At 45.8% G+C, this 26,452-nt stretch overlaps 1 protein-coding gene and 1 long non-coding RNA gene across 7 annotated transcripts in view; one reads left to right on the top strand and one right to left on the bottom strand.

The window, feature by feature from the left end:
• Positions 1-23,105, bottom strand: part of LOC130281927 (uncharacterized) — a 69,907-nt gene extending 46,802 nt beyond the window's left edge. The window contains exon 1 of the long non-coding RNA XR_008846166.1: positions 22,993-23,105. This is a non-coding gene — a long non-coding RNA (uncharacterized LOC130281927). The remainder of the gene's footprint in view (positions 1-22,992) is intronic.
• Positions 1-26,452, top strand: part of CALHM2 (calcium homeostasis modulator family member 2) — a 76,908-nt gene that overhangs the window by 17,899 nt on the left and 32,557 nt on the right. Inside the window, exon 1 of one of the 6 annotated variants that reach the window (XM_056529681.1) lies at positions 12,070-12,088. The exons of 4 other annotated variants lie outside the window; for them this stretch is intronic. The gene's annotated coding sequence lies outside the window, so the exon portion shown is untranslated. Of the gene's footprint in view, positions 1-12,069; positions 12,089-23,160; positions 23,180-26,452 lie in introns of those variants that run through there. One more of the 6 variants, XM_056529683.1, reaches the window with a different exon arrangement.

Genomic DNA, 26,452 nt, shown 5'->3' with positions numbered 1-26,452 from the left:
TCGAACTTCACATATGTTCGCCCGGCGATTCGAACGCGAACATGCAAAATTCGCCGGGAACTGTTAGCCGGCGAACAATTCGCGACAACTCTAATGCTGGGAATTGTAGTTTTGCAACACCTAGAGACACCCTGGTTGGGAAATGCTGTCTTGAGGACACAAAGAATAAAAAATGTTTGCATATTTGCTTTTTCCTCCTCATTTTCTTGTAAATGGACATGAGTGAACATTTAAAGAGTCGAGTTGGCTCTGTTTGATGTGAATCAGCAATGAAATAAGCCTCTAAACACTTTATAACACTGCCTTACAGCTATAAAGCCCTGCTAGGAATGTATTCAAATAGTTTTAAAGTGTTTTTATGGCTCAGTTATGGCAACATGCGGTAATCTATGGTAAATAACTTTTTAACCTCTTGGGGACGCAGGGCATATACATACGCCCTGCATCCCGATCCTTAAGGACTCAGGGCGTACCTGTAAGCCCTGGTCCTGTTTACCGGGTTTAAACCATTCTCACCAGCAGAGAACGGGTTAAACCCGGTGGGTCTCAGTTGCTACGGGCAGCCAGGACCCCTGGCTAATGCTGGGCATAGCTGATCGGGCCGATGCCCTACAGTAACCCTCTAAAATGAAAGTAAAAGAATCCCGGCAGCTCAGCGGAGCTGATCGGGACTATCACAACAAAATTGCGATGGCCCGATCAGCTTACCGGACGTCTGGAGGGTCCTCACCTGCCTCTCTCCGTTGTCCTACTCCGCGATCTACTGCTCCATGCCTGTAATGCATGCGATTACACTGATCAGTGCTTTGGCAAAGTACTGATAGGTGTATGCAATCAGAAGATTGCATGTTGTAGCCCCCCCCCCCCAAAAAAAAGTAATTTTTTTTAAATAAAACTTCATTAACCGCTTCCCTAATAAAAGTTTAGATCACCCCCCCCCTTTTCCCATTTTTTTAAATAAAATAATGAAATAAAGAATAAAAATTATCATATGTGGTACCGCCACGTGCGTAAATGTCCAAACTATTAAAATATTAGGTTATCTAAACCCCACGGTTGATGGTGTACACATAAATAAAATACCAAAGTCCAAAATTGTGCATTTTTGGTCACTTCATATACCATAAAAATATTTATAAAAAAAAGTGATCAAAAAGTCCCATCAAAACAAAAATGGTACCTATAAAAACTACAGATGACGGTACAAAAAATGAGCCCTCATACCACGCCGTACACGGAAAAATAAAAAAGTTATAGGGGTCATAAGATGCCAATTTTAAACCCACTGGGGGAGATTTTTCAAAACCAGTGCAAAGGAAAAATTGCCCAGTTGCCCATAGCAACCAATCAGATCGCTTCTTTCATTTTGCAGAGGCCTTGTTAAAAATTAAAGAAGCGATCTGATTGGTTGTGATGGGCGACTGGGCAACTTTTCCTCTGGACAGGTTTTCATAAATCTCCCCCACTAATTTTGGTGCATGCCACATCAACCTTTTCCACAAGAATACAATGGAGAACAGCTGCAGTATCCACAGACTGAGCCCACTGCTGCCGCTGCACATCTGAGACGGCCGAGTCTCTAGCAGCGCACCCTCTGCCCAGGGACTGGGACTCGTCCGGCGATCAGCGCAATCTACAGAAGTAAAGAATGTAGATAGACACAGTTCATAGATGGACAGCACGGCGCTACTTTCCCTTCAGGTGCAGAACGGTGATGACACGGCAGACTGGGACTAAGGATTGCTGGAGGTGGTGCTCTGACTAGCCATAGTGCATGGAATTGCAACAAAGAAGCAGAGAAATAATCGGCAACTCACCGCGGCCAGCTGAGTAAATCTTCTTTTATTTCATACTCACAAAAATATCATATGGGAAGAGGGTAGTGGGGGGACACAGGATGGCGACCAAGCTCCGTTTCGCACGATGATCGTGCTTCCTCCGGCCGGAGGAAGCACGATCATCGTGCGAAACGGAGCTTGGTCGCCATCCTGTGTCCCCCCACTACCCTCTTCCCATATGATATTTTTGTGAGTATGAAATAAAAGAAGATTTAAGCACGATCATCGTGCGAAACGGAGCTTGGTCGCCATCCTGTGTCCCCCCACTACCCTCTTCCCATATGATATTTTTGTGAGTATGAAATAAAAGAAGATTTACTCAGCTGGCCGCGGTGAGTTGCTGATTATTTCTCTGCTTCTTTGTTGCAATCTACAGAAGGTATCCATTCTGACTACACTTTTAGGGTGCGTTCACACGGAGTAAATGAAGAGTAATTCACGCTGAAAAATTTACAGGGGGAAAAAAGATTTTTTTTTCATGCAAAATTCGCTGAAAATTTGCACGCAATTTGCGCGCGGACATGGGGGAGAAAGAAGTTGTCACGATGCCGGCTGGCAGGTAGTGGATCCTCTGTGCCAGAGAGGGATTGGCGTGGACCGTGCTAGTGGATCGGTTCTAAGTCACTACTGGTTTTCACCAGAGCCTGCCGCAAAGCGGGATGGACTTGCTGCGGCGGTAGTGACCAGGTCGTATCCACTAGCAACGGCTCAACCTCTCTGACTGCTGAAGATAGGCGCGGTACAAGGGAGTAGGCAGAAGCAAGGTCGGACGTAGCAGAAGGTCGGGGCAGGCAGCAAGGATCGTAGTCAGGGGCAACGACAGGAGGTCTGGAACACAGGCTGGGAACACACAAGGAAACGCTTTCACTGGCACAATGGCAACAAGATCCGGCGAGGGAGTGCAGGGGAAGTGAGGTGATATAGGGAAGTGCACAGGTGATCAGGCTAATTGGAACCACTGCGCCAATCAGCGGCGCAGTGGCCCTTTAAATCGCAAAGACCCGGCGCGCGCGCGCCCTAAGGAGCGGGGCCGCGCGCGCCGGGACAGGACCGACGGAGAGCGAGTCAGGTACGGGAGCCGGGGTGCGCATCGCGAGCGGGCGCTACCCGCATCGCGAATCGCATCCCGGCTGGAGGCAGTATCGCAGCGCCCCGGGTCAGTGGATCTGACCGGAGCGCTGCAGTGAGGAGAGTGTAGCGAGCGCTCCGGGGAGGAGCGGGGACCCGGAGCGCTCGGCGTAACAGTACCCCCCCCCTTGGGTCTCCCCCTCTTCTTAGAGCCTGAGAACCTGAGGAGCAGACTTTTGTCTAGGATATTGTCCTCAGGTTCCCAGGATCTCTCTTCTGGACCACAACCCTCCCAATCCACTAAAAAAAAGGTTTTCCCTCTGACCTTTTTTGATGCCAGAATCTCTTTGACGGAGAAGATGTCCGAGGAGCCGGAAACAGGAGTGGGAGGAACAGATTTGGGAGAGAAACGGTTGATGATGAGTGGTTTAAGAAGAGAAACGTGAAAGGCATTAGGAATACGAAGAGAAGGAGGAAGAAGAAGTTTGTAAGAGACAGGATTAATCTGACACAAAATTTTGAAAGGACCAAGATAGCGTGGTCCCAACTTGTAGCTAGGGACACGGAAGCGGACATATTTAGCGGAGAGCCATACCTTGTCTCCAGGGGAAAAAATGGGAGGAGCTCTTCTTTTCTTATCCGCGAACTTCTTCATGCGTGATGAAGCCTGTAAGAGAGAATTTTGGGTCTCTCTCCATATGATGGAAAGGTCACGAGAAATTTCATCCACAGCGGGCAGACCAGAGGGCAAGGGGGTAGGGAGGGGGGGAAGAGGGTGACGGCCGTACACCACGAAAAATGGGGATTTGGAGGAAGATTCAGAGACTCTGAAGTTATACGAGAATTCGGCCCATGGAAGGAGATCTGCCCAGTCATCCTGGCGGGAGGAAACAAAATGTCGTAAATAATCACCCAGGACCTGGTTAATTCTTTCTACTTGTCCATTGGATTGGGGATGATATGCAGAAGAAAAATTTAGTTTAATCTTGAGTTGTTTACAGAGAGCCCTCCAGAATTTAGACACGAATTGGACGCCTCTATCCGAGACGATCTGCGTAGGCAACCCGTGAAGACGAAAAATGTGTACAAAAAATTGTTTAGCCAACTGAGGCGCTGAAGGAAGACCAGGAAGAGGAATGAAATGTGCCATTTTGGAGAATCGATCAACGACCACCCAAATAACAGTGTTGCCACGGTAAGGGGGTAAATCAGTAATAAAATCCATACCAATCAGAGACCAAGGCTGTTCGGGGACAGGCAGGGGGTGAAGAAAACCAGCGGGCTTCTGGCGAGGAGTCTTATCCCGGGCACAGATAGTGCAGGCTCGCACAAAGTCCACAACATCCGTCTCCAGAGTCGGCCACCAATAGAAGCGGGAGATGAGTTGCACAGATTTCTTGATGCCCACATGACCTGCGAGATGGGAGGAGTGACCCCATTTGAGGATTCCGAGGCGTTGGCGTGGAGAAACAAAGGTCTTTCCTGGAGGAGTTTGCCTGATGGAGGCTGGAGAAGTGGAAATCAGGCAGTCCGGAGGAATGATGTGTTGCGGAGAGAGTTCAACTTCCGAAGCATCCGAGGAACGAGAGAGAGCATCGGCCCTAATGTTCTTATCGGCAGGCCGAAAGTGAATTTCAAAATTAAATCAGGCAAAGAACAGAGACCATCGGGCCTGGCGAGGATTCAGCCGTTGGGCAGACTGGAGGTAGGAGAGGTTCTTGTGATCGGTGTAAATAATAACTGGAAATCTTGATCCCTCCAGCAGATGCCTCCATTCCTCAAGTGCTAATTTGATGGCTAGAAGCTCTCGATCCCCGATGGAGTAGTTCCTCTCCGCCGGAGAGAAGGTCCTAGAAAAAAACCCACAAGTGACAGCATGCCCGGAAGAATTTTTTTGTAGAAGAACAGCTCCAGCTCCCACTGAGGAGGCATCAACCTCCAATAGGAAGGGTTTGGAAAGGTCAGGTCTGGAGAGCACGGGAGCCGAAGAAAAGGCAGACTTGAGTCGTTTAAAGGCGTCTTCCGCTTGAGGAGGCCAAGACTTGGGATCGGCATTTTTTTTGGTTAAAGCCACGATAGGAGCCACAACGGTAGAAAAATGTGGAATAAATTGCCTGTAATAATTGGCGAACCCCAAAAAGCGTTGGATAGCACGGAGTCCGGAGGGGCGTGGCCAATCTAAGACGGCAGAGAGTTTGTCTGGATCCATTTGTAGTCCCTGGCCAGAGACCAAGTATCCTAGAAAAGGAAGAGATTGGCATTCAAACAGACATTTCTCAATTTTGGCATAGAGTTGATTGTCACGAAGTCTCTGAAGAACCATACGGACATGCTGGCGGTGTTCTTCTAGATTGGCAGAAAAAATCAGGATATCGTCCAGATATACAACAACACAGGAGTATAAAAGATCACGAAAAATTTCATTAACAAAGTCTTGGAAGACGGCAGGGGCGTTGCACAGGCCAAAGGGCATGACCAGATACTCAAAGTGTCCATCTCTGGTGTTAAATGCCGTTTTCCATTCATCCCCCTCTCTGATGCGGATGAGATTATAAGCACCTCTTAAGTCCAGTTTAGTAAAGATGTGGGCACCTTGGAGGCGATCAAAGAGTTCAGAGATGAGGGGTAGGGGGTAGCGGTTCTTAACCGTGATTTTATTAAGACCGCGGTAGTCAATGCAAGGACGTAGGGAGCCATCTTTTTTGGACACAAAGAAAAATCCGGCTCCGGCAGGAGAGGAGGATTTACGGATAAAGCCCTTTTTTAAATTTTCCTGGACGTATTCAGACATGGCAAGAGTCTCTGGGGCGGACAGAGGATAAATTCTGCCCCGGGGTGGAGTAGTGCCCGGGAGGAGGTCGATAGGACAATCATAAGGCCTGTGAGGAGGTAGAGTCTCAGCTTGTTTTTTGCAAAAAACATCCGCAAAGTCCATATAGGCCTTAGGGAGACCGGTTACTGGAGGAACCACAGAGTCACGGCAAGGGTTACTGGGAACCGGTTTTAGACAGTCCTTGGAACAAGAGGGCCCCCAACTCTTGATCTCCCCAGTGGACCAATCCAGGGTTGGGGAATGAAGTTGAAGCCAGGGAAGTCCAAGGAGAATTTCAGAAGTGCAATTGGGGAGGACCAAAAGTTCAATCCTCTCGTGATGAGATCCGATGCACATTAGAAGGGGCTCCGTGCGGAAACGTATGGTACAGTCCAATCTTTCATTGTTTACACAATTGATGTAAAGGGGTCTGGCGAGACTGGTCACTGGGATGTTGAACCTGTTGACGAGAGAGGCCAAAATAAAATTTCCTGCAGATCCAGAGTCCAAGAAGGCCATAGTAGAGAAGGAGAAGGCAGAGGCAGACATCCGCACAGGCACAGTAAGACGTGGAGAAGCAGAGTAGACATCAAGGACTGTCTCACCTTTGTGCGGAGTCAGCGTACGTTTTTCCAGGCGGGGAGGACGGATAGGACAATCCCTCAGGAAGTGTTCGGTACTAGCACAGTACAGGCAGAGATTCTCCATGCGGCGTCGTGTCCTTTCTTGAGGTGTCAGGCGAGACCGGTCGACCTGCATAGCCTCCACGGCGGGAGGCACAGGAACGGATTGCAGGGGACCAGAGGAGAGAGGAGCCGAGGAGAAGAAACGCCTCGTGCGAACAGAGTCCATATCTTGGCGGAGCTCCTGACGCCTTTCGGAAAAACGCATGTCAATGCGAGTGGCTAGGTGAATGAGTTCATGTAGATTAGCAGGGATTTCTCGTGCGGCCAGAACATCTTTAATGTTGCTGGATAGGCCTTTTTTAAAGGTCGCGCAGAGGGCCTCATTATTCCAGGATAATTCTGAAGCAAGAGTACGGAATTGTACGGCATACTCGCCAACGGAAGAATTACCCTGGACCAGGTTCAACAGGGCAGTCTCAGCAGAAGAGGCTCGGGCAGGTTCCTCAAAGACACTTCGGATTTCCGAGAAGAAGGAGTGTACAGAGGCAGTGACGGGGTCATTGCGGTCCCAGAGCGGTGTGGCCCAAGACAGGGCTTTTCCAGACAGAAGGCTGACTACGAAAGCCACCTTAGACCTTTCAGTGGGAAACTGGTCCGACATCATCTCCAGGTGCAGGGAACATTGGGAAAGAAAGCCACGGCAAAACTTAGAGTCCCCATCAAATTTATCCGGCAAGGATAGGCGTAGACCAGAAGCGGCCACTCGCTGCGGAGGAGGTGCAGGAGCTGGCGGAGGAGATGATTGCTGAAGCTGTGGTAGTAACTGCTGTAGCATAACGGTCAGTTGAGACAGCTGTTGGCCTTGTTGCGCTATCTGTTGTGACTGCTGGGCGACCACCGTGGTGAGGTCGGCGACAACTGGCAGAGGAACTTCAGCGGGATCCATGGCCGGATCTACTGTCACGATGCCGGCTGGCAGGTAGTGGATCCTCTGTGCCAGAGAGGGATTGGCGTGGACCGTGCTAGTGGATCGGTTCTAAGTCACTACTGGTTTTCACCAGAGCCCGCCGCAAAGCGGGATGGACTTGCTGCGGCGGTAGTGACCAGGTCGTATCCACTAGCAACGGCTCAACCTCTCTGACTGCTGAAGATAGGCGCGGTACAAGGGAGTAGGCAGAAGCAAGGTCGGACGTAGCAGAAGGTCGGGGCAGGCAGCAAGGATCGTAGTCAGGGGCAACGGCAGGAGGTCTGGAACACAGGCTGGGAACACACAAGGAAACGCTTTCACTGGCACAATGGCAACAAGATCCGGCGAGGGAGTGCAGGGGAAGTGAGGTGATATAGGGAAGTGCACAGGTGATCAGGCTAATTGGAACCACTGCGCCAATCAGCGGCGCAGTGGCCCTTTAAATCGCAAAGACCCGGCGCGCGCGCGCCCTAAGGAGCGGGGCCGCGCGCGCCGGGACAGGACCGACGGAGAGCGAGTCAGGTACGGGAGCCGGGGTGCGCATCGCGAGCGGGCGCTACCCGCATCGCGAATCGCATCCCGGCTGGAGGCAGTATCGCAGCGCCCCGGGTCAGTGGATCTGACCGGAGCGCTGCAGTGAGGAGAGTGTAGCGAGCGCTCCGGGGAGGAGCGGGGACCCGGAGCGCTCGGCGTAACAGAAGTGAAGGGTTTTACAGCCATTTCTGCGCAAATTGCCCGCGAATTCCGGGCGAAAACGATATCGGGCGGAATTTTTTATTACCTTTGACTTCAATTGATTTCTGCTAGCGGATTCCGCTTAAAGAATGAACATGTTCTTTGTTCAAGCAGAAAGGAATTCAGCGTCGGAATTCTGCTAGCAGAATTTCCGCAGTGTGAACAGGACAGCAGAAATAACATTAAAGTCAATGGGCAGAGGAGATGTGCATTAATTTGGAGCAGAGAATTCAAGAGGAATTACTCGAGTAAATTCCTCTTGAATTACTCCGTGTGAACGCACCCTTAACCCCTTCATGACCCAGGGTTTTTCAATTTTTGCACTTTCGTTTTTTCCTCCTTACCTTTAAAAAACCATAACTCTTTAAATTTTGCACCTAAAAATCCATATGATGGCTTATTTTTTGCGCCACCAATTCTACTTTGTAATGACATAAGTCATTTTACCCAAAAATCTACAGAGAATGGGAAAAAAAAATTCATTGTGCGACAAAATTGAAGAAAAAACACAATTTTGTAAATTTTGGGGGCTTCCATTTCTACGCAGTGCATTTTTCGGTAAAAATGACACTTTCTCTTTATTCTGTAGGTCCATACGGTTAAAATGATCCCCTACATATAGGTTTGTTTTTCTTGTACTTCATAAAAAATCATAACTACATACAGGAAAATGTATACGTTTAAAATTGTCATCTTCTGACCCCTATAACTTTTTTATTTTTCTGCGTATGGGACAGTATGAGGGCTAATTTTTTGCGTCGTGATCTGAAGTTTTTAGCGGTACCATGTTTGTAATGATCGGGCTTTTTGATCACTTTTTATTCATTTTTTCATGATATAAAAAGTGACCAAAAATAAGCTTTTTTGGACTTTGGAATTTTTTGCGCATACGCCATTGACCATACGGTTTAATTAATGATATATTTTTATAATTCCGACATTTACGCACGTGAAGATACCACTTATGTTTATTTTTATTTACACAGTTTTTTTTTTTTAATAGGAAAAGGGGGGTGATTCAAACTTTTATTAGGGAAGGGGTTAAATGATCTTTATTCACTTTTTTTCCCCACTTTTTTTTGCAGTGTTATAGCTCCCATAGGGACCTATAACAGTGCCCACAATCATCTTTTACATTGATCACTGGTTTCTCATAGGAAACCAGTGATCAATGATTCTGCCGCTTGACTGATCATGCCTGGATCTCAGGCACTGAGCAGTCATTCGGCGATCGGACAGCATGGAGGCAGGTAGGGATCCTCCGGCTGTCATGTAAGCTGTTCGGGATGCCGCGATTTTGCTGCGGCGATCCCGAGCAGCTCCCTGAGCTAACCGGCATTAGTTTACTTTCACTTTAGACGCGGCATTCAACTTTGAATGCCGTGTCTAAAGGGTTAATAGCGCGCGGCACCGCGATCACTGCCACGCGCTATTAGCCACGGGTGTGGCCCCCACGCCGTGGCCCCAAGTTATAGAATGGGAGCCGACCCATGACAGACATGTATGCCATGGGTCGGGAAGGGGTTAAAGCGCTGTTCTTAAATGGGCACTGTCATGAAATAAAAAAATTCATATGTTGTAGTACTTAAGTACTTCAACATATCTCTATTATACTTTAATTTAAAAAAGTGATTTAAACCAGCTTAAAATCACTTTTAAATTCGGCCACTAGGGGTCGCCCTCCTAGTGGCCGAATGCATTCGGCAGTGACGTCACTACGGAATTTCGACTCATTTAAGCCTGGCAACAAGTCAAAATTCAGTCACTGCGGTGCTCGCTCCCGCCTGTCAATCAAACAGGTGAGAGCGAGCACGCTGATAGCTGGGGCTGCGCGCATTGGCCAGCTCCACTGGCCTCGCGCGCGGCCCCGCCTCCGTTACCCTGTCCGGAGGCAGCGCGCAAACTCATTGCTGCGCTGATCCTCCGGATGGGTAAGTCTGATCTGAGGTCTTATAATACCGGCCCCGGGTCTCGGCTGTAATATCGTGCACGGCAGGCCGGCGATGCTCCTCTACTCCTCCTCCCTGGATAGCACATGCACAGGTAAACAGGGAGGAGGAGACCCCGGAGCTGCCTGCAGTGCTATTGGCAGATCATCTATGCACAGGAGCGCTGCATAAACGATCTGAGGGCGGAAGCAAGCGCCCAGCAAGGCGTCAGTGACGTTGCGCCTGTTGGGAAGCGCTGCTTCCTGCCCTGCTTTATAGAGCAGATTTAGAAGCACTAAATCTGATTTATTAAAGCGATTTAAAAAATTGTTGAAGCTAGGTAGGGGGTTAGGGCTAGATTACTACTAGGTAGGGACATATTAGATTATATATTACTTGGTGGGAGCTACACTTTAATGAACTTAACACTGCCGCTGCACAATTGGGAGATGGCTGTGTCTCCAACATCGAGCCCTCTGCATAGAGGATCCAGATTTGTTACATTCTAAAGTCAATTGATACAATTGCCACTAACTAACTTTGCACAAATCGCTGCATTCTTTATTCAAGACATTTACTATTTATTCTAACTGAATACAAAATAATTGTGGAAATAGCGAACCAAGACTATCAGAGAAATCACTGCATTTTTACAAATCGCTAAACCATTGCTTTCATTCCTATAGATGTGTGGACACAGCGCGGCCCTGCTTCTTATCGCGGGAGCCTGCGCAGGACGTAAATATACGTCCTGCATCGTTAAGGGGTTAAGGTGAAAATAGGCTGAGTCCCTAAGGGGTTAAAGGGGCACTCCATTGGCCAGCCTTCCTGCTGCGTTCGGAATATTTACTTCTGAACGCTGTGCGTGCGCTGCGGGGGTCGGCCACCCCCCTTCAGGCCACACCCACTCAATGTAAGTCTATGGGAGGGGGCGTGACGGATGGCTGGTGGAGTACCCCTTTAATGCACTCAAGGATTTTTTAGGCTTATTTTCACTAAAATAAAGTGGCATTAAAGGAGTACTCCAGTGGAAAGCATTTTTTTATTTTTTATTAACTGGTGCCAGAAAGTTAAACAGATTTATACATTACTTCTATTTAAAAGTCTTAATCCTTCCAGTCTTAATCCTTCCAGTCTTAATCCTTCCAGTACTTATCAGCTGCTGTATACTACAGAGTATACTCTTTTCTTTTTGAAGTTCTTTTCTGTCTGACCACAGTGCTCTCTGCTGACACCTCTGTCCATGTCAGGTACTGTCCATTGGACAGGAATGGCTTCGAGGAGGGACCAAACGGCGCTGACTGACCACGACAAGGTATGGAGAATAAAAGAGGATTTTATGGACCAAGATGCAACGCGTTTCACTGCACTTGCGCATCTTCCTCAGGCATGACATAGGAGGTACAACAGCATGTTTATAAAGGTAAGAATTAACCCCTTCTTTAACAAAGCAGGAACCAGACACAAGACAACAGGAGAAATTAAACCCCTGTGTGTCTAATAGTACCCACATTGCGAGTTGCCACGGGCAATCGCATAATGTGAATCCTGTGGCAAATCGCAATGTGCAGTTAACAATAATCAACGAACATTCTCTGTTGATTCATTGAGCCCCTGGTGGGTCAATGTAGCAAGCTTAAAAATCCCATAGGATTCATGGTTAATTAGTTTTTGATAATTATGCTGTTGTACCTCCTTTGTTATGCCTGATGAAGCTGCGCAAGCACAGTGAAACGCATTGCATCTTGGTTAATAAAATACTCTTTTATCCTCCATACCCTGTCATGGTCGGTCAGCACCCTTTGAGCCGGGTCCCTCCTCAAAGCCATCCCTGGCCATAGCATATACCAGTGACCGGAGGGAAGCAGACGACCTACTATTTGTAAGCTATCATCATTGTTGTGTATGAAGCTACACAACCACCTAGGGTGGGCAGTCATTCGTTTTCTACCTCACACTGGGGCTTAACAATATTACCCTATGGAGCGCTTGTCTTTCTATTCTAGGTACTGTCCCTAGCCGGAGCAAATCCCCATAGCATAAGGAGTCTTCCTAGTGGTAGCCATTGTACAGCAGAAGTAGAAGGACAAGTATTAGCCAGCATACAACGGGAGGTTTAAAAATTTTAGTTTCTCAAATTTTGCATAGCATAGCATTGATCAGTGTTATCAGCGCTCTGCTGCTCTAGCCTGCATAGCAGGCTTGGAGCAGCTGATGACCGATCAGAGGGCAAGAAGGCAGGTGAGGAGCCTCCCGCCATTCACTCAGCTCCACTGAGCTACCGGCACCGTTAACCCCACATTTTAGGGTTAGTGCCAGGCATCGGCCTGATTGGCAGTGTCCAGCATTGGCCTGTATGCCCTTGGTCCTGGTGAGGTTAAACTGTGTAAAAGTCCTTACCCCCCCCCCCCCCCCCTTGCTGTCTCCTATGGGAATTTGAGCTGATTGACACTTAAACCAGCAAATCATATGATAACTTGGGTTATCATGTGATATGCTGGTCACCCTGACGTGATTTCACTGCCGTCTGCCCTTCCTGCTTCCTCTGGGTGTCAAAACGTCATGTGTTCAATGATTATTTCATACTTTTGCCAGTTCACGCAAGCCAAATCAGTAAAAGTTCTAAAGTTTAGCGAGCTAAGCAAAACCTGAAGTTCGGGTAGAATCCAGGTTCACCGGACTCGGCTCGCTCAACATTTTTCTTTATTCTTTGGGTCAATAGGATTACAAAGATAACAATATCTACATAGCTTTTGTATTACTATTCTACAAAAAAAAAAAAAAACATTTAGCAAAATAAGTATTCTTAAAATTGCCCTATTAACTTGTATAACTTTTTTTTTTTTGCATACAGGGCTGTTCGAGGGCTAATTTTTTTTGTTCCATGATCTGTAGATATCTATATTGGTACCATATTTGTTTAAATTTAACTTTTTGATTACTTTTTGTAAAGTTCTTGATGTTTCTGTTTTTTTTTTCTTAATGGCATTTATTAATCGGGATTAGTGATGAGCAAAGATGACAAATCCGAATTCTTTACGAATTTCATGAAAAATTCAATTTGCAATGAATGCGAATATCACTGCGATTCTATTGCGCGAATAGCTTCATTAAACTCCATTTAGTGCGGTCCAGAGCATCTAAGATGGCGGAACCACATGTGAGGACATGGGGCAAGGAACTCTGGGAAGGCGGGAACGAGGGTAGGCGGGATGACCCTGAATCACATGCAGGATGCAGCCTATGAGCAGCCAGTCACCCCTGTGATGTCACAGCCCTATATAATCGGCAGCCATATTCTGGCTAGTCACTTCCTCCTTTCACTGCAGAGAGAAAGGACAGCGGTGTGGGTTACACAGAAAGCTTTTTACAGCAGCGTTTCACCTCATAGTCTATGGTGGACAGAGAGCAGTGCATTTTTCACACAAAAGAATGTTTCCTACAGTGATCAACTTCCGAGTCACTTTCTACAGCATTGTATTAAAAGAGGGACAGAGAGCTGTGTGCTGCCTCATACATTTCAATAAGCTGCCTAAACTTCATAAACCTTAGAGGAGGCAGGAATAATTTTTCAGCACAATTCTGTGTTTTTGTTCCCCCACAAATCATCTGCTGGTTATACTAGTCTGTAGATGGTATAATGCCCAGCCATCCACTGCTAATAGTCTTTGACAGAGTGCAATATTAGGTTTAGAACACAGCTTTTGTGTGCTCCAGCACTGTTGTGCCCTGCTGGTGTTGTGCAAAAATATGTTTTTTTAAGCATACTGTAACCCATTTTTCTGCCCGCATAAGTGCATACCACATACCTACATCTAAGTAGTGTACTATTTTGTAGCTGTTAATCTGTCAAGGGCCTAGATACTGTGAGAGTTCAGGCAAAAGTGATCACCGGCTGGTGTTTTACTCCAATACGTCTTTTTAAGCTTACTGTAGCGCATTTTTCTGCCCTCTTTGTTCCACAACAAATGGTCTGCTGGTTATACTACTCTGTAGACAGTATAATACAAACTAAGCAGTCCATTCCTAATAGTCTGTGAGAGAGTGCAATTATGGGTTTAGTGCACATCGACTGTGTGCTGCAGCACTGTTGTGTACTGCTGGTGTTGTGCAAAAATACGGATTTTTAAGCGTTCTGTAGCGCATTTTTCTGCCCTCATAAGTGCATACCACATACCTACATCTAAGTAGTGTACTATTTTGTACCTGTTAATCTGTCAATGGCCTAGATACTGTGAAAGTGCAGGCAAAAGTACTCACCGGCTGGTGTTTTACTCAGATACTTTTTTAACTGTACTGTAGCACATTTTTCTTCCCTCATAAGTGCATACCATATACCTACATCTAAGTAGTGTACTATTTTGTACCTGTTAATCTGTCAATGGCCTAGATACTGTGAAAGTCCAGGCAAATGTACTCACTGGCTGGTGTTGTACTCAGATACTTTTTTAAGTGTACTGTAGCTCATTTTTCTACCCTCATAAGTGCCTACCACATCTGTACATCTAAGTAGTGTCCTATTTTGTACCTGTTAATCTGTCAAGGGCCTAGATACTGTGAAAGGCCAGGCAAAAGTACTCACCGGCTGATGTTGTACTCAGATACTTTTTTAAGCGTACTGTAGCGCATTTTTCTGCCCTCATAAGTGCATACCACATATCTGCATCTAAGTAGTGTACTATTTTGTACCTGTTAATCTGTCAAGGGCCTAGATACTGTGAAAGTCCAGACAAAAGTCATCACCGGCTGGTGTTTTAATCCACTACTTCTTTAAGCGTACTTTAGCGCATTTTTCTGCCTTCATAAGTGCATACCACATACTTTCATCCAAGTAGTATACTATTTTGTACCTTTTAATCTGTCAAGGGCCTAGATACTGTGAAAGGACAACCAAAAGTACACACCTGCTTTAAACAAATACTGTTTTAAAAATGCAAATGTGTGTGCAGCTCACAAACCAAAAATCCGAGGATATAACTGGTTATATGCCGGAACCCAACGGCCAGAAATAAATATAAAGAAAGAAATTATATAACCAATTCTTCAAGGATTTTACCCCGAAAAAGGTACACAATGATACTCAAATCAATATTATAGGAATACTTCAATTAATAATTAATTGCTTTTATTATTAAACATTTGTAAAACAATATTATAAAATTATTCTATTATTAATATTATCGTGGCACAAGTGCATAAAAGGGGAGAATCCACTGGGCCCTGGTGGAAATAATCACCAAAATGTAGTATCACTATATACTTTATATTCTGGCAACTATATAGTTAGTATATAATAGATATTGCTGGATATCCCAGTCTGGAAAAGGGATGATAAAAGTCCTCTTCAGTGTATCTGGTGAAAAAAGTCTTTATAATAGATGTTGTAGAAAATAAAGTCTTTATAATAGATATTGTAATAGATAATGTAACATATGTGTTGTTACTTATTACAGTCTTTTAACTGTTAGAGTCTTTTATCTGAGCCGTATAGAACACTGCTGGTACAATGTATCTCACCCGCTCCTGACAAGTGTTGTCCTCTCCGCTCACCACACGCCGGCAGCGTTGGCACAGGGCTGTCGCTGGTGCAAGGAAGGACCTGTGCAAGGGTGCGATTGGCACAACGTCCCCAGTAACCTCCGTATTGCTCCTGTATTGTTGCTAAAGGGCGGGCACAGCGTTGGCGTCCCTCGTGGTGGATGTAATGGAGTCTTAGGGCGGATGGATGGATGAATGGATCTCTCCCGGCAGGTTCAGGCTGAAGTAAAACACAATGAAAATCCGGACCAGACCGTGGCTGCAGTGGTTGCCGATTTCAATGGATCATGAGTATCGGTGCCAGGTTCACACCATATTTATATTGCACGGTGCGGTAATAGATATATATCTATTCTAGACGCGTTTCAGGGTTCTCCTGCTATATATCGCACGACCCTTTCTTCAGTAGGGATTAAAACAAATGTATATTGAAGCTTATCCTGTAGGTCACTTTTATACGGTGGTTCACATTTGAATCCAATTCGTTAAAGGTCAGAGCTAATATCTGGCCTGGATTGCACATCTGAATTGCATTACATTATATTCTTTTGACAGTATCTATGGTCCAATTCACATTGGGCCATAGCGTTTTTATATCCTAGTTAATGTATACATACATATTGGAGAGAGCAGTTTAACAGCAGCCTATATTAGATTTCTGTAAACACAAACATTTAAAATATAATAAAATAAAATAAATATACCCTAAATAAAATTACAAACTCAGATTGCGATCATACACTTACACGTATACTTTCCATTATAGGAAGATCGCATCTATGTAAATAGATGCGAAAACTACATATTTATTGGAAATGAAATATTATTAGGAAAAAGTATGATTGAAAATAAATGAAATACAATTGGATACGTTAATAATATTAAGAATAAAGTATGTAAATATATATTAAAATATATACGGAACTATATAATAATAAAAGTAATAGTAATATGATAATATGAAAAATAAAAATGGAAATAATAATAATAAAAATATGATAAAAATGAAATAAACAATGAGAAAGATACAACATAAAAAATACAATATAAAAAATAAAAATGAATATAAAAATGAATACATTATGAAAATTGAAATAGTAGCAAGGTGAACAATGTAAACCATATTGGGGATAGAGACAACTTACATGTGAAAATGAGAGGGGTTGAGTCACCACCAATGGGCGCCTCAAATATAATATACAAAGTCGCGCAATGGTCGCGAGGCAAACCCCCTCAGAGGAAACCAAATAATTCTAGACTGGAATTAAGACCATTAGGTTCCAAGGTGTTGTAATAAGTAACAACACATATGTTACATTATCTATTACAATATCTATTATAAAGACTTTATTTGCTACAACATCTATTATAAAGACTTTTTTCACCAGATACACTGAAGAGGACTTTTATCATCCCTTTTCCAGAATGGGATATCCAGCAATATCTATTATATACTATATGGTTGCCAGAATATAAAGTATATAGTGATACTACATTTTGGTGATTATTACCACTAGGGCCCAGTGGATTCTCACCTTTTATGCACTTGTGCCAGGATAATATTAATAATAGAATAATTTTATAATATTGCTTTACAAATGTTTAATAATAAAAGCAATTATTTATTAATTGAAGTATTCCTATAATATTGATTTGAGTATCATTGTGTACCTTTTTCGGGGTAAAATCCTTGAAGGATTGGTTAAATAATTTCTTTCTAAATACTGTTTTAAGCATAGTGAAACGGATTGTACTCCCCTCATAAACGCACTAAGTATGTAAGGCAGAGAAGTGCCAGGACATGCACAGAGGAGTGACAGAGGCCTAAATTCATCAGGCACAGGCAGAGGTCACAGCAGACTAGAGGTGAGTGGCAGCAGAAGTCACAGCGAGAGTCACATTGTCATCCACTTCATCACAAATGTCATCTGATACCCCCAGTCAACAGTCGGTGGGTTCCTCAGACACAACCCTCAGTTGGCATGTCCCGGGAGCAGTCACTGTCCTCCCATTGCCTCTGTTCTATGCTGTTCCCTCCCCTAAAGAAGTATCTTATACTGTGGGTTCAGCTCCACTATTTGTGAGGATGATCTAATAGAGGACAGTCAGCAGCTACTGCCCAGTCAGGAAGGGGAGGAGACATCCGCCGCTACCTCCGCTAGGCGGGCAAGAAGTGATGAGGAGAGTTATGTGGGAGGCAGTGTTGCCAACGTTCAGGGTCCTGAAGCTGACACTGTTGAGGAACCTGAGGAGGACATCAGCTAAGTGCAGACAATTGTTGATGATGATGAAGCCGATCGCAATTGGGAGACGGGTGCAGAAGGGGCTTCATCATCATCAGGAGAAGAGGGTTACAGGTTGCTCGTGAGGCAGCAGCTGAGCCAGCAAGGTGGTAGCATGGTTGGCAGTCAGCATGGTAGCGTGCCTGGGGAGACAAACTGCTATGCGGTAGCCTACCTTCCCGGGAGGTAGTGGAACAGGGGTTCCTGGAGACGGTGGCAGGAGCAGTCAATTAGTGCAGACTTTTGGTGGGAAAATCAGCTACTCGGCGGTGTGGCAGTTTTTCATCAAGCATCCGGAGGAGGTTAACATAGCCATATGCAAGATGTGTCGGCAGAAAATGAAGCATGGCCAGGGCCCCAATGTTGGCACCGCGGCCCTGTGTCAACATATGCTGCGCCACCATAAAGCAGTCTCGGAGAACTGTGGCTCCGATGTGGTGGTCCAGCCTGCTGCATCATCCAGTGGCATGCCGCTCCCTGTTTCAGCCAGCCAAGGCTCCACCACCTCAGCCGAAGGGAGCTGTGTGTCATACCCTCCTTCTGTCGCTCCAGATGCTCCGGCTCCTTCTACTATTAGTCAATTATTCCGCCAGCAATCCATCGGCGAAGCCGTGTCCAAGAGTCAATAGTATGCACCCACTCATCCAACGGCGCAGAAACTGAATGTGCTCCTGTCTAAGTTGCTGGTGCTGCAGTCCCTCCCTTTTCAAGTGGTGGACTCTGCACCTTTCAGAGAACTGATGGCTTGTGCCGAGCCGAGGTGGAAAGTGCATTTCTTTGAGAGGAAGGCAGTACCAGCCCTGCACAATTTTGTGGAAGAGAAGGTGGGCCAGTTCTTGAGCCTGTCGGCGTGTACCAAAGTGCACGGCAGCGCTGAAGTCTGGAGCTGTAACTATGGTCAGAGACAATACATGTTTTTTACTGCCCACTAGGTGAATGTGGTTCCTGCACAGCCACAACACCAACTTGGACAGGTCCCGCTGCTTCCTCCTCCACGCTATCAGGCTGTTGGTCTTGTGACAGTGTGCGACTCCGCGTTCTCAGTAGTGTTGAGCGGCATAGGCCATATTCGAATTCGCGAATATTCGCGAATATATGGACGAATATTCGTCATATATTCGCTAAATTAGCATATTCGTAATATTCTCGTTTTATTTTCGCATTTGCGAAAATTCGCGTATGCGAAAATTAACATATGCGAAAATTAGCATATACAAAATTAGCATAAGCGAAAATTCGCATATGCGAACATTCGCACGCCATTCTCACACAGTAGTATTAGAGCCTTCTTTACACCACACAAGCTGGAAGCAGAGAGGGATGATCACTGTGATGTGTACTGTGAAAAAAAAAAAAATATTCATCATTACGAATATATAGTGCTATATTCGCGAATATTCGCGAATTCGCGAATATGCGATATTCGCGAATAAAATTCGCATTGTGAATATTCGTGAGCAACACTAGTTCTCAGCCTCCACTGCACAGACAAGTCTCAGTGCTCTTTCAGCATACTGTGGTGTCCCGGTACTGTACCTTGTGTGCTAAGTCCCCAAAGTCAGAGATCCTATGTACCGGTAGGATCCTCCTGGTGGGATAACCCCTTGTCACCTCTTCCTTCTTTAATTTTATTATGTTTGATGTGTATAAATTGTATATATTTTATTATATGTATAGTACTTCCAGAACCTTAGGTCACATGACTACTAAGTCTAATGTTAAGTTAAGCTTAAAGGAGTAGTCCAGTGGTGACCCAGTGGTGAACAACTCATCCCCTATCCTAAGGATAGGGGATAAGTTGCAGATCGCGGGGGGTCCGACCGCTGGGGCCCCCGCGATCTCCTGTACGGAGCCCCGACAGCCCGCTGGAAGGGGGCGTGTCGACCTCCGCACGAAGCGGCGGCCGACACGCCCCCTCAATACAACTCTATGGCAGAGCCGAAGCGATGCCTTCGGCAATCTCCAGCTCTGCCATTGAGATGTATTGAGGGGGCATGTCGGCCGCCGCTTCGTGCGGGGGTCGACACCCGCTATCTGGCTGGAGAGCCTGGCCCCCGTACAGAGAGATCGCAGGGGGCCCCAGCGGTCGGACCCCCCGCGATCTCAATCTTATCCACTATCCTTAGGATAGGGGATAAGTTTTTCCCCACTGGACTACCCCTTTAAGGACCTTCCAGGGCACATGATGTGGTCACATGATGTACCATAATGCTTTGTGAAAGGACTGACAGCTGGTGGGAACCAATAAGCTCTAAGCCTGCCTCTCTCCATATAGGGGTGCTGTAACCAATCTCTCGCCTGAAGCCTATCACTGCTGCACCTTACTAAACGTGAGTCTACCAAATCTAAATCCCGTTAATCCTGCGTGACTGCTGGACCTAAACAATTCCCCTGAATCCAGCGGAACAGCGTAATTCCAGACTCAGAGCTTATATACTACAAGGTCCCAACCAACTGTGAGGAACTTACAGACTACTCTTCTGTATAGACGTACTGTATAGATGTTTGCCGTTATCAACCTGCATAAAAGCTGCATTAAAGTTATCTACAGTTTACTAAACCTCCGGTTGTGGACAATCCTTTATTCCTCCCTATCGTTCCTGGGACGGGTGGCGGTAGGATATATACAGTACAGACCAAAAGTTTGGAAACACCTTCTCATTCAGAGTTTTCTTTATTTTGATGACCATGGAAATTGTAGATTCACACTGAAAGCATCAAAACTATGAATTAACACATGTGGACTTATATACATAGAAAAGTGTGAAACAACTGAAAATATGTCATATTCTAGGTTCTTCAAAGTAGCCACCTTTTGCTTTGATTACTGCTTTGCACACTCTTGGCATTCTCTTGATGAGATTCAAGAGGTAGTTACCTAAAATGGTTTTCACTATGCAGGTGTGCTGGTGTGGAGGAGGAGGTGTGATGTTGTGGGGATGCTTTGCTGGTGACACTGTTGGGGATTTATTCAAAATTGAAGGCATACTGAACCAGCATGGCTACCACAGCATCTTGTAGCGGCATGCTATTCCATCCGGTTTCCATTTAGTTGGACCATCATTTATTTTTCAACAGGACAATTACCCCAAACACACCTCCAGGTTGTGTAAGGGCTATTTGACCAAGAAGGAGAGTGATGGGGTGCTGCTCCAGATGACCTGGCCTCCACAGTCACCGGACCTGAACCCAATTGAGATGGTTTGGGGTGAGCTGGACCGTAGAGTGAAGGCAAAAGGTCCAACAAGTGCTAAGCATCTCTGGGAACTCCTTCAAGACTGTTGGAAGACCATTTCAGGTGGATACCTCTTGAAGCTCATGAAGAGAATGAGTGTGCAAAGCAGTAATCAAAGCAAAAGGTGGCTACTTTGAAGAACCTAGAATATGACATATTTTTAATTGTTTCACACTTTTTTGTTATGTATATAATTCCATGTGTTAATTCATAGTTTTGATGCCTTCAGTGTGAATCTACAATTTTCATACTCATGAAAATAAAGAAAACTTAGAATGAGAAGGTGTATCCAAACTTTTGGTCTGTATTGTATATACTGAGGAAGAACCCGCACCCAGGCGTCACGACAGTTAAGGGTTAATACAACACCCTTTCATCACTGCACAGCTACACCACCTACACCCTACACCCCCAAGCTATCACAATACCATGTGTGCAGGGCACAGTGGTGTCACACTGTTCTTCACATGGGGAGGAACTGCTAAAAGTCATTCATAAAGAAATCGGAGCATGGCTTACTCCACGAAAACTGGAAATGGGAACCATGGTGACCGACAACGGGAAGAACATCTTGTCTGTGCTGCGACAAGGAAGCCTGAGCCATGAGCCCTGCATGGCACACGTGTTCAATCTGGTTGTCAAGCGGTTCCTGAAGTGTTCCCCCCATTTGCAAAACATCCTAACAATGGGAAGGAAGCTTTGCATGCACTTCAGCCACTCGTACACCGCAAAGCACACCCTCCTTTAGCTGCAGTGTCAGAACGGTATCCCCCAACATAGTCTGATTTGTGTCGTTGCCACATGTTGGAATTCCACCCTCCATATGGTGGACTGACTATGCAAACAGAGAAAAGCCATCACCAAGTTCTTGATGATCCAAGAGGATAGGGGGACTCCCCTGTGTAACTGCCGTTTGCTCAGGCCCTTTGAGGATTACAGGATGAACAATGCCCTTGCACTGCTTCATTACCTACAACGCGTGTTGGAAACGATGTCTGGTCAAAACAATGGAAAAGTGGTGCCTACATCTCAAGGCCACATGAGCCCTGTGGGAGCTGAACTAAAGGAGGAGGAGGGGGAGGGGCACAGTGGAGCACAGTTTAGGTTTCCCCGAATGGACAGTTTTTCTTGTAATCTGACAGGAGAAGAGGAGCAGGAGCAGCCAGAGGAGCTAGAGGGTTATGAGGAAGGCGAGACAGAGGATCCAGACACACCGTGGTAGTATGCAGTGGAGATGGAGGCAGGGAGTCCCTCCGAGTCACTTGCACAAATGGCATGATGCATGCTCACTTGCTTGCGTAGTGACCACCGAATAGTCAACATTCGGCAGCGGGATGATTTCTGGCTCTCCACCTTATTGGACCCTCGCTACCGCCACAAAATTGGGGCCTTTTTTACACACACTGAAGGGGAGGACAAACTGACCTACTACAGAGACATCCTACGTAGTTAGTTGGCCGATGCCTATCTGCACCATCGCCCATCTGCTCGCAGGTTTGACTCGGGGGGCCCTCTGTGCTCACCATCCACTGCAATGGCTGCTGGCGAGGGGAGGGGTGGCAGGAGCAGTACCAGCTCCATCAGCAGCAGCCTGAGTCTACAGTCGCTGATGAGTAGCTTTCTTCACCCGCATAGTGAAGCAACTCATCAGCAGCAGTTAGACCTGGATCAGGACCTGAACCAGCAGGGGGTGGCATACCCCGACATGACCATACCAACACACCTTGAAGATCCGCTGGACTTCTGGGCAGCCAAACTTGATTTGGGGCCGCAACTAGCAGAGTTTGCTATGAAAAAGCTGTCCTGCCCAGCCAATAGTGTGCCATCAGAGCGGTTGTTGAGTGCGGCGGGGGCAGGGATCGAGTCCTGCAGGAACACACAGGAACAGCGTTCCTTTGCTTTTTCCAGAGGAGGAGCGCCGTCCCTGTTGCATTAGTCCTGCAGGACCGACCTCTGTTCTTACCCTTCCTCCATCTCCTCCCCTGGACAGGACTGCTAGATGCTGGAGATCTAGGACCTGTGATGATGTCACCATTATATGTTGGGGGCGGAGCTTAGCTGTGGAGGAGAGGAAAGACTGAAGGACCTGTGTGATGCTGTGGAGGAGGCGGGGCTGAACTGGAGGAGAGGTCACATTTCACTCCAGGAAGGTAATTACATTGAAGGAGATTTGTTACAGTGTGTCACCACAGTAGTAAGGTGATTACATGAGGAGGAGGTTTGCTACAGTGTGTCACCACAGTAGTAAAGAGACTACATGAGGAGGAGGTTTGTTACAGTGTTTCACCACAGTAGTAAGGAGATTACATGAGGTGGAGGTTTGTTACAGTGTGTCACCCCAGTAGTAAGGAGATTACATGAGGAGGAGGTTTGTTACAGTGTGTCACCACAGTAGTAAGGTGATTACATGAGGAGGAGGTTTGCTACAGTGTGTCACCCCAGTAGTAAGGAGATTATATGAAGAGGAGGTTTGTTACAGTGTGTCACCCAAGTAGTAAGGATATTACATGAGGAGAGGTTTTGTTACAGTGTGTCACCACAGTAGTAAAAGGATTACATGAGGAGGAGGTTTGTTACAGCATGTCACCCCAGTAGTAAGGAGATTACATGAGGAGGAGGAGGTTTGTTACAGTGTGTCACCCCAGTAGTAAGGAGATTACATGAGGATGAGGTTTGTTACAGTGTGGCACCTCAGTAGTAAGGAGATTACATGAGGAGGGGTTTGTTACAGTGTGTCACCCCAGTAGTAAGAAGATTACATGAGGAGAGGTTTGTTACAGTGTGTCACCCAAGTAGTAAAAAGATTACATGAGGAGAAGGTTTGTTACAGTGTGTCACCCCAGTAGTAAGGAGATTACATGAGGAGAGGTTTTGTTACAGTGTGTCACCCCAATAGTAAGGAGATTACATGAGGAGGAGGTTTGTTACAGTGTGTCACCCCAGTAGTAAGGAGATTACACGAGGAGGGGTTTGTTACAGTGTGTCACCCCAGTAGTAAGAAGATTACATGAGGAGAGGTTTGTTACAGTGTGTCACCCCAGTAGTAAAAAGATTACATGAGGAGGAGGTTTGTTACAGTGTGTCACCCCAGTAGTAAGGAGATTACATGAGGAGAGGTTTTGTTACAGTGTGTCACCTCAGTAGTAAGGAGATTACATGAGGAGGAGGTTTGTTACAGTGTGTCACCCCAGTAGTAAGGAGATTACATGAGGATGAGGTTTGTTACAGTGTGGCACCCCAGTAGTAAGGAGATTACATGAGGAGGGGTTTGTTACAGTGTGTCACCCCAGTAGTAAGAAGATTACATGAGGAGAGGTTTGTTACAGTGTGTCATCCCAGTAGTAAAAATATTACATGAGGAGGAGGTTTGTTACAGTGTGTCACCCCAGTAGTAAGGAGATTCCATGAGGAGAGGTTTTGTTACAGTGTGTCACCTCAATAGTAAGGAGATTACATGAGGAGGAGGTTTGTTACAGTGTCACCCCAGTAGTAAAAAGATTACATGAGGAGGAGGTTTGTTACAGTGTGTCACCCCAGTAGTAAGGAGATTACATGAGGAGGAGGTTTGTTACAGTGTGTCACCCCAGTAGTAAGGAGATTACATGAGGATGAGGTTTGTTACAGTGTGGCACCCCAGTAGTAAGGAGATTACATGAGGAGGGGTTTGTTACAGTGTGTCACCCCAGTAGTAAGAAGATTACATGAGGAGAGGTTTGTTACAGTGTGTCATCCCAGTAGTAAAAATATTACATGAGGAGGAGGTTTGTTACAGTGTGTCACCCCAGTAGTAAGGAGATTCCATGAGGAGAGGTTTTGTTACAGTGTGTCACCCCAATAGTAAGGAGATTACATGAGGAGGAGGTTTGTTACAGTGTCACCCCAGTAGTAAAAAGATTACATGAGGAGGAGGTTTGTTACAGTGTGTCACCCCAGTAGTAAGGAGATTACATGAGGAGGAGGTTTGTTACAGTGTGTCACCCCAGTAGTAAGGATATTACATGAGGGGAAGGTTTGTTACAGTGTTGCACCCCAATAGTAAGAAGATTACATGAGGAGGAGGTTTGTTACAGTGTGTCACCACAGTAGTAAGAAGATTACATGAGAAGAAGGTTTGTTAGTGTGTCACCACAGTAGTAAGGAGATTACTTGAGAAGAAGGTTTGTTACAGCGTGTCACCCCAGTAGTAAGGAGATTACATGAGGATGAGGTTTGTTACAGTGTGTCACCCCAGTAGAAAAGAGATTACATGAGGAGGAGGTTTGTTACAGGGTGTCACCCCAGTAGTAAGGAGATTACATGAGGAGAAGGTTTGTTACAGTGTGTCACCCCAGTAGAAAATAAATTACCCGAGGAGGAGGTTTGTTACAGGGTGTCACCCCAGTAGTAAGGAGATTACATGAGGAGAGGGCTTGTTACAGTGTGTCACCCCAGTAGTAAGAAGATTACATGAGAAGGGGGTTTGTTACAGTGTGTCACCCCAGTAGTAAGGTGATTACATGAGGAGGAGGTTTGTTACAGTGTGTCACCCAAGTAGTAGGGAGATTACATGAGGAGGGGTTTGTTACAGTGTGTCACCCAGTAGTAAGGAGATTACATGAGGAGGAGGTTTGTTACAGTGTGTTATCGTGATGATAGGGACATAAGGAGGTTTTTGTTACAGTGTATTATCAGAATGATAACCCCTGAAGAACATTGGGGAGATATATAAAGACGTGTGCAGAGGAAAAGTGGAGCAGTTGCCGATAGCAACCAATCAGATCTCTTATTTCATGTTTCAGAGGCCTTTTTAAACTATAAAGGAGCGATCTGCTCGGTTGCTAGGGGCAACTGGTCAACTTATCCTCTGTACAGGTTTTATTAAATCTCCCCATTGGAGGTAAATATACATCTTGGTGCCCTGGTACTTAATGCACTAGGAAGTACACTTACATCCTGAGCAACAGACCAACTATGGAGCGAGTGCAGGAGCTGTCAGGAGAACAGCGTTCTTGCTGCTCTCCTTCATTAACCCCTTAGGTGCCGTCCGTAATCATGACACTTAAGCACCGTCCGCAATCACTGTCCCCCTAAACCGATTGGCTACCTCGCAACATGTATGGGGGGGGGGTCCAATCAGTTTGCTCACCTGTCAGAGGTCCTCTCACCTGCTCTGTGTGGGTCCTGGCTTCAACCTGCTGATAGAGCCTGCTGAGCCAGGCTGTACTAGCAGTTCACCAATAACACTGAGTACTGTTATCTGCTATGCAACAGCACAGCATTACTCAGTGTAAGCAATCAGATTGCATGTAAAAGTTTCCTATGGGAGACCTAAAAAAGTGAAAGTAAACTAATAAAAATGTTTATTTATTTATTTATTTATTTTAAACACACATAAGCCCCTCCCCTAATAAATATTTAAGTCATTCCTTTTTTCTATTTTTTAA

This window comes from Hyla sarda, chromosome 7, assembly GCF_029499605.1.
Source record: "Hyla sarda isolate aHylSar1 chromosome 7, aHylSar1.hap1, whole genome shotgun sequence".
Classification (NCBI taxonomy): Eukaryota; Metazoa; Chordata; class Amphibia; order Anura; family Hylidae; genus Hyla; species Hyla sarda.
This window is presented reverse-complemented; position numbering and strand designations above follow the sequence as displayed.